We start from the raw sequence: 6,847 nt of genomic DNA, 5'->3' as shown, positions 1-6,847 counted from the left end.
TTTAAACACCGAAGCGACAGAAAAGAATACGATTTTTGCACTAACGAGGTTGAAACATTGGAAACCGAGGAGGATCATTACAGCGATCTGTAGTGTTGTTTTCTGATCTCGGAGACTCACGGCGTTCTCTGCTGTGGAATATGGCGGCTATCGTAAAAGTTAAAATCCCTATGAGTCTGGCGGCTGGAGAATCTGTGTCAAAAACGCTTCCGGACCCCGAACATCTCAACTCTTATGTGGCTTCAATGCAGACTTGCCTGTGAATCTGACAGATGCCGAATGTCCCATGTGAACGCCGTCTCTCTGTGTTTTAGTGCGTCAGCCAGACTCACAGCTAACAGCAACCTGTCAGACATGAAGCCACCAGTCAGTTAAAATCAGTCATTTTATCCTTAACACATTTTAAAGCTGCACTGTCACATGTTGGCGGCTCCAAATGGCGGCAAGAAGTAGCCTGTTTGAATTTTGAGGACTTCAGTACCCAGAAATCAACGTAACGTGACGTCAGGAAACTAAACGTCTTTGTATCTTCTTGTTTTGAAGACAGTTTTGTACTTGGCTCTTAAGTTTCAATTCGTCGCATCCTGTGGGGAGAGAAGATTTCCCTCCAGTAACCATGCCAACGCCAGAATTTGGGCAAATCTACGGTGGGATGCTCTTCTCTGTTGCAGTCCCACTTTGTGATTTAGGTTCACACCAAGCATCTGACCTCTGCACTGTTTCTTCTTTCAGTTCAGTTGGTTTGTCCAGGTGAGAACGATGACCTTTGAACTCTGGTGGCACCAAAATAACGGCACCGAGAGTCTCGGTCGTCTAACAAGAGAACGTAATCCAACCAACTGCAGGAAACCACCCCAAAACGCAAGGGATTATGGGTAGAAGGAGACGTATGTTGACATCTGATAGCCAGCAGTTCCTCATGTTCGGAAAGCCGAGCATAAGAAAATTAATTCTGGACTGATGCTCATATTCAGCTGTGTGTGCTGTGTTCTAAACTGGTATTGACACCACAGAAGAAGAAACCATCATGCTTAGCTAAAGTTACAAGGACTGGAATCAGATTTGTTTTGACTCTCGAACCTGCAGGATGACAGGTTGTAATTGGTCAGTGTGAATCAAAAACAAAATGAAACTTTTCCACTCTGGTTCAGACTAAAGAAAACCAACTGGATGTATAATACTCTCCTTTCTTTGTGAATTTAGCAACATTTTGAACTGGTGTTTGAGTTGAGTTATATCTCTGTTGGTCGGTTCAGTCCTTGTTGTGACTGCAGATTGAGTTCTGTTTTTCTCTCCGTCTCCTCAGTGTTTCTGCCTGGTGGATCAAGGCCTCTGATGTTCTTCACATTGATCTTTTCCTCCTGTGCTCAGACTTCTGGAAGAATCCGTCTGGGACACATCAGCCCGTGACCCGGAGCTAATCCCTGCTACCCATCATCCATCCGCCCATCCATCATCCATCCATCTTCTCTCATTTCCACTCCTCCACCTCATCATCCTCTCCGGATCATCAGGCCCTTGTCTTCCGCAACATTCGTTCCAGAGTCTTAAGTAGGTAGGTGGGGATTTGTGTGTGTGTGTGTGTGTGTGTGTGAGTGTGTAGCTCAAGGTATGAGTGTGTATTGCTGTAATGTACTGTGTGTAATGCAGGATGCTGTAGTGTGTGTGTGTGTTGTGATGTTTCGCTGTGTTGAACATTGTATTGATCCCTGTTCTGCTGTGTTTTTCTCTGTCTGAATTTTTTACCTGATGGTCACTAAACACACAGCAAGGTCTAGTGTGTGTGTGTGTGTGTGTGTGTGTGTGTGTGTGTGTGCAACAGCAGTATTTTTATTAGTTTGTAACTTCATATTTTATGGTACTAACCTCCCTCTCACTACATAAAGACAAATTTACGATGAACGTTTCCTGGGAATTCGCTTTATTCACACGTTAGCTCTGTTTAATGTCACACTTGGGAGAGGAAGACTAGAAGACTGAAGCAGATGTAAACAGCAGCAGACTCAACTGGCCTCTGGACAAAGAAATGAAACACACAAATTATCCTTGGATGTGTGTAGAGATGAGCAGAGCTGGAGGAAGTCCAGATCAAAGGCTAAAGCAACTGGACTGAAGGGAACATCATGATGTTGATCCATTAGATAATGTTAGCAGGCAGCTACGTTATATCATCTCCAAACCAACAAGGTCCATTACCTGCAGCTACATTATCCTGTGTTTTCCTCCATCAACTTGTCTACAGTGATAGCTAATGTTAGCAACTTAACTATGTTCATAATATTGGCTAATGTTAGCAGTCAGCTACCTTATATTTATCTCCAAACCAACTCCATTATGTTGGCTAATGTTAGCATTCAGCTACTTGATTTTGTCAACAATAACTAGGTCACATTGTCCAAGTTGTCGCCAGCAGCTACTTAACCGCTTTAACCCGCTAACTTCATCTTAGGCTAGCGTTGGCTAGCAGACACAGCTAACATGAATTTGATTGTCAAAGAAGGTGTTAAATAATAAAAAAAATAGGTAAACCCTGACCTCCAGTTAGTGATCTTCTCAAGGCAAATGCCAAAAAACAATAATACTTGCAGACCTGCGTTAATTTATTCTTCTCCTTAAACCATCCTCATCAGTTTCATACTATTTGCTATGCTGTGTACTATAAATCTAGGTCCTAAAAATGTAGCCTATGGCTAAATCTATGACTAACATTCAGGCTAAAAAAGGTGGATAAAATCTATTCTGCAAATAAAAAAGGTTGGTAAACTTAATTTAAGTGGGTTTACCCTTCGCTACCACCCTGCATATTACTGCTACTAAAAATAAAGACTGCTACTGACAAGAAGAATTTGAGCTGGTTGTAATTAACGAACATGTCTGTCCTGAAACTATTTTTAGTGCGTTTTATCATTTCGAGCACATTCTAGGGTTTTAGTTAACAGTCTTATCCAGTGTGACTGGAGTTCAGTGTCATTTGGACAGATGGCTGTTGATGGTCACACTTTGTTGGTGGGGATCAAGCCTGTGAGCTGAGCGGTCCATCTCACCACAAGGCCTCCCCGCTCCCCTAATGAGAGGAGAAGACAGAGAGAAACATTATTAGCGGATGTGAGCCTCTCGGTGTAAATTAACCGAGCCCGTCTCCTCTTCTGAGCTGCCCCTTCCACTGCTGTCCCGCAGTGATGGAGGGATGGAGGAAGGAGGAGAGGAGATCAGAGCAGCAGCCTTCATTAGCTTTCATTAATAACAGGGGGCCGTCTAGATCCAATCATCTTCCTCTGCCATCGCCTCTAATTACTGCCTGCCATAGATTACAGGCAGGGAGACATCGCCTGTAAATCTCATCCTCGCCGCCGTGTCGTACATTTATCGCCAATGTAGAACTCCCATTTCTCACTTAATGCTCGCTGCACTATTGTTGCTCCCGGCGCCGAGAGGATCTGTTTGGAAAATTAAAATTCTGCCTCTTCTTATTTTTATCGCCATCTGAAGATGCAAGGAATGGCACGGTGAGCAGATGTTTGAGAGCGTTTAGCAATCCACAGCATCTGCTGTAACACAGATCCCTTGTGCTGTTAAAGTGGGACGGGCGTCTTCGTAGAAATCTGGTTTGGATGTCGGAGGGGACGGAGGGCAGGCGTGTCGCTGGGGTGACGGAGTGGGCGGCCCCCGTCACACGTGTCGGTTTGGACCGGACCCATGACGCTTCCGGGAGGCCCGACAGTAAATTCTGGCGTCCGAGAATCCCTCCTCCACACTTTCTCTCACGCTTCTCCTCATACTCCACACCTGCACTAGTGTGACACTGCACCGACTCTGAGGCTTTAGTCCACAACATCTCACCCAGTGATTCCTCACCTTCCATTTACATACACACTAATAATTTACCCAATTAACCCAATTTCAGCAATACTCCGAATATTGAAACTGTCATGTAAAGGCCTTTATCTGATTAGCATGATCAGAGTAAGGTCATATTCAGAGTAAACACCTAGATTTCTGCTTAGTCTTTCGATTTATTGAGGTATGTAAATGCCTTAGATTTCTTTTGGCTTTGTCAAACAGTGCAGGTCAAAGGTCACCAGACGCTGTAACCTGGATGCTGTATTTGCAAAGCAAACAACATCGAGCAGTGCAGTGAAGTGATGAGTGGTAGACCAGTTATTAAATGAATCCATGTAAACCAGGTTATTAGAGAAATTGCGTTACTTTGAACTATAGAGCTGGGCGATAATATTATCGTTTATCGTCTTTCAGTGGAATCACATCATGATGATATGGAGATTTTGGGAAATCATGACACTGAGGATTTTAAGGAATATTATTTGATTTGTTTCGTTTGACATCACACCTAACATTACCGTTCGGTTCAATGGGATGAGCATTAATTTGATTATTTACCATGTGATTTTGAGCCATCATATATATAGCAATATAAAAAAAAGATGATGGACGGACAGCCAGACGGAGACAGATCTATAGTTTCTCCACAGTGAAGATGATGCAGAATGATGATGGCTGATCCTGCTGTCTTCACAAAATCTGAGTTTTGCGGTACAATATATCAGTTTTGTTCTACTGTACAACGTTTAAATTATTCAACAAAGAAAAGGCTTCAGTGGCCGCTGCATTATAAATGTGGGATTGATGCACTGCTGTACATAAGAAGTAGACGCAGCCTCTGTTGTTCCCTCCTGAAGCGCCGCCTCAAGCTGCTGTTTGTCAGCGCTTCTGTTCTCGCAGCCGTTCCTCACACTTTGGTGGCATTTTGGATATGCAAATCCCAAGAGCCTGTAGTCAGCTCCACCAATCAGAAGTAACACAACACTAGTCTGTTGTCAGCTCCACCAATCAGAAGTAACACAACGCTAGTCTGTAGTCAGCTCCACCAATCAGAAGTAACACAACACTAGTCTGTAGTCAGCTCCACCAATCAGAAGTAACACAACACTAGTCTGTTGTCAGCTCCACCAATCAGAAGTAACACAACACTAGTCTGTAGTCAGCTCCACCAATCAGAAGTAACACAACACTAGTCTGTAGTCAGCTCCACCAATCAGAAGTAACACAACACTAGTCTGTTGTCAGCTCCACCAATCAGAAGTAACACAACACTAGTCTGTAGTCAGCTCCACCAATCAGAAGTAACACAACACTAGTCTGTTGTCAGCTCCACCAATCAGAAGTAACACAACACTAGTCTGTAGTCAGCTCCACCAATCAGAAGTAACACAACACTAGTCTGTTGTCAGCTCCACCAATCAGAAGTAACACAACACTAGTCTGTAGTCAGCTCCACCAATCAGAAGTAACACAACACTAGTCTGTAGTCAGCTCCACCAATCAGAAGTAACACAACACTAGTCTGTTGTCAGCTCCACCAATCAGCAGTAAGATATGAACACAGGACTCAATCCAATGTGGAATAACGGTCTACTGCCTGATTTTGAATTCATTATATTATTTGATTTAAATAATGAAATATCAAAACCCAAATAGGAACAAATCTATATATTACAGCTGAATTTTGAGTATTACAACCAAGGTGATTAACTCACTAATTAGTGCTTCCACTGGCGTTAGATTTGCATCAGTGTGCGTCGGGTCTCTGTGGTTGGGACTTGGCTTCCTTCCTGGTCTGCTGGATTGATGCAGCGACGGGGACAGCTGTCCAAGCCGATCAGCAGCCGGCTTCTCTACACTGAACTTGAAAAAGGATTTACGAGGCGATTTTCCACCCCGATATCACTGTAGTGGAAAAAGCCAAAGATGTGAGACTGTTTTCCATGTTTGATTGAGCAGACATCAGAGAAATACTAAGTGGAAATCAAACGTGGCGTCGGACGTGAGGAGGATGCTGAACGTGTCGCGGCTGCCGTACATTATGCTGCTGATACTCGCCACACACAGTCACTTAAATTCAACATGCAGATTGTCTGAGCTTGGACTTAAATTTAAATTAATTCCACGGCTTCCACCATCTGCTGCCAGAAACTGTGAAAGCTTTAGCTCCGTTTGCTCTGGAAGAACAGAACCTCTTCCTGTTTTGTGCCGTAAAGCGATCCAGCAGATTTCCCTCCAGATCCACCAGGTGGAGAAACTATGGAGGATGCAGAGTAGAGGCTGATAGAGGCTGACAGGCTGACCACTGAGGGTCTGGTTTGTTTATGGTAAATATACTAAAGTCTCAAAATTAATGTGGTGATGATTCGTTGATGTTAAAATGCTTCACATGGCGATTTCAGCCAAAACTCAAGGTTCGCAGGAATTTGATCCCGCAATCCAGGTTTGGTGACTCAACCGTCCAATTTTTTAAAGGTCCATATTCTCCACTTCTCCAGAGTTTTATTTTGTGTCCTGAGGTCCATTCAAAGCTGTGTGTGTGGTGTCATGAACCAAAAACACTCTCAATCCATTTCTCCACGTTCATTTTCCAGCATCTCTCTGAGCCTTACCAAGAACAGGCCGTTTCTGTCTCCGTGTCTTTAAGGCTCATTAATATTAACGACCCTCCGTTCCGATCGGCTAACCGTTTCGAGAGCGAAACGTGAGACGCCGCGGCCCGGCGGCTACAGGTAGGGAAAACTCTCCGGTAATAAACGACGACGACCGCTCGACCGCTTTGAAAAAAACACTTTGTTAGTCTATTATTTCTTACAGAAATGATAATGAGCGAACCTTTGTGACGCCACAAAGTTACGGAAGTCCAAACGGCTCGTTTAGAGGCTCGCTTTTCTAATATGGATTGTGTGGATTTAGTTTTGATACTTTCACCATGTTTAGATACACATCCAACTCCTTTATCATCACAGAGGCAAGGGGAGTCCTGCTTTACATGATATGGACTTTA

The 6,847-nt window shown here is 43.7% G+C and overlaps 1 protein-coding gene across 2 annotated transcripts in view; it reads left to right on the top strand.

Moving 5' to 3' along the window:
- The first annotated feature begins 1,312 nt into the window (after positions 1-1,312).
- Positions 1,313-6,847, top strand: part of fars2 (phenylalanyl-tRNA synthetase 2, mitochondrial) — a 184,394-nt gene continuing 178,859 nt past the window's right edge. For both annotated transcript variants that reach the window (XR_013507939.1, XM_078291357.1), the window contains exon 1: positions 1,313-1,551. The gene's annotated coding sequence lies outside the window, so the exon portion shown is untranslated. The remainder of the gene's footprint in view (positions 1,552-6,847) is intronic.

This window comes from Centroberyx gerrardi, chromosome 22, assembly GCF_048128805.1.
Source record: "Centroberyx gerrardi isolate f3 chromosome 22, fCenGer3.hap1.cur.20231027, whole genome shotgun sequence".
In the NCBI taxonomy this organism is placed as follows: domain Eukaryota; kingdom Metazoa; phylum Chordata; class Actinopteri; order Beryciformes; family Berycidae; genus Centroberyx; species Centroberyx gerrardi.
The sequence above is the reverse complement of the archived record's forward strand: the minus strand, read 5'-3'. Positions and strand labels throughout refer to the sequence as shown.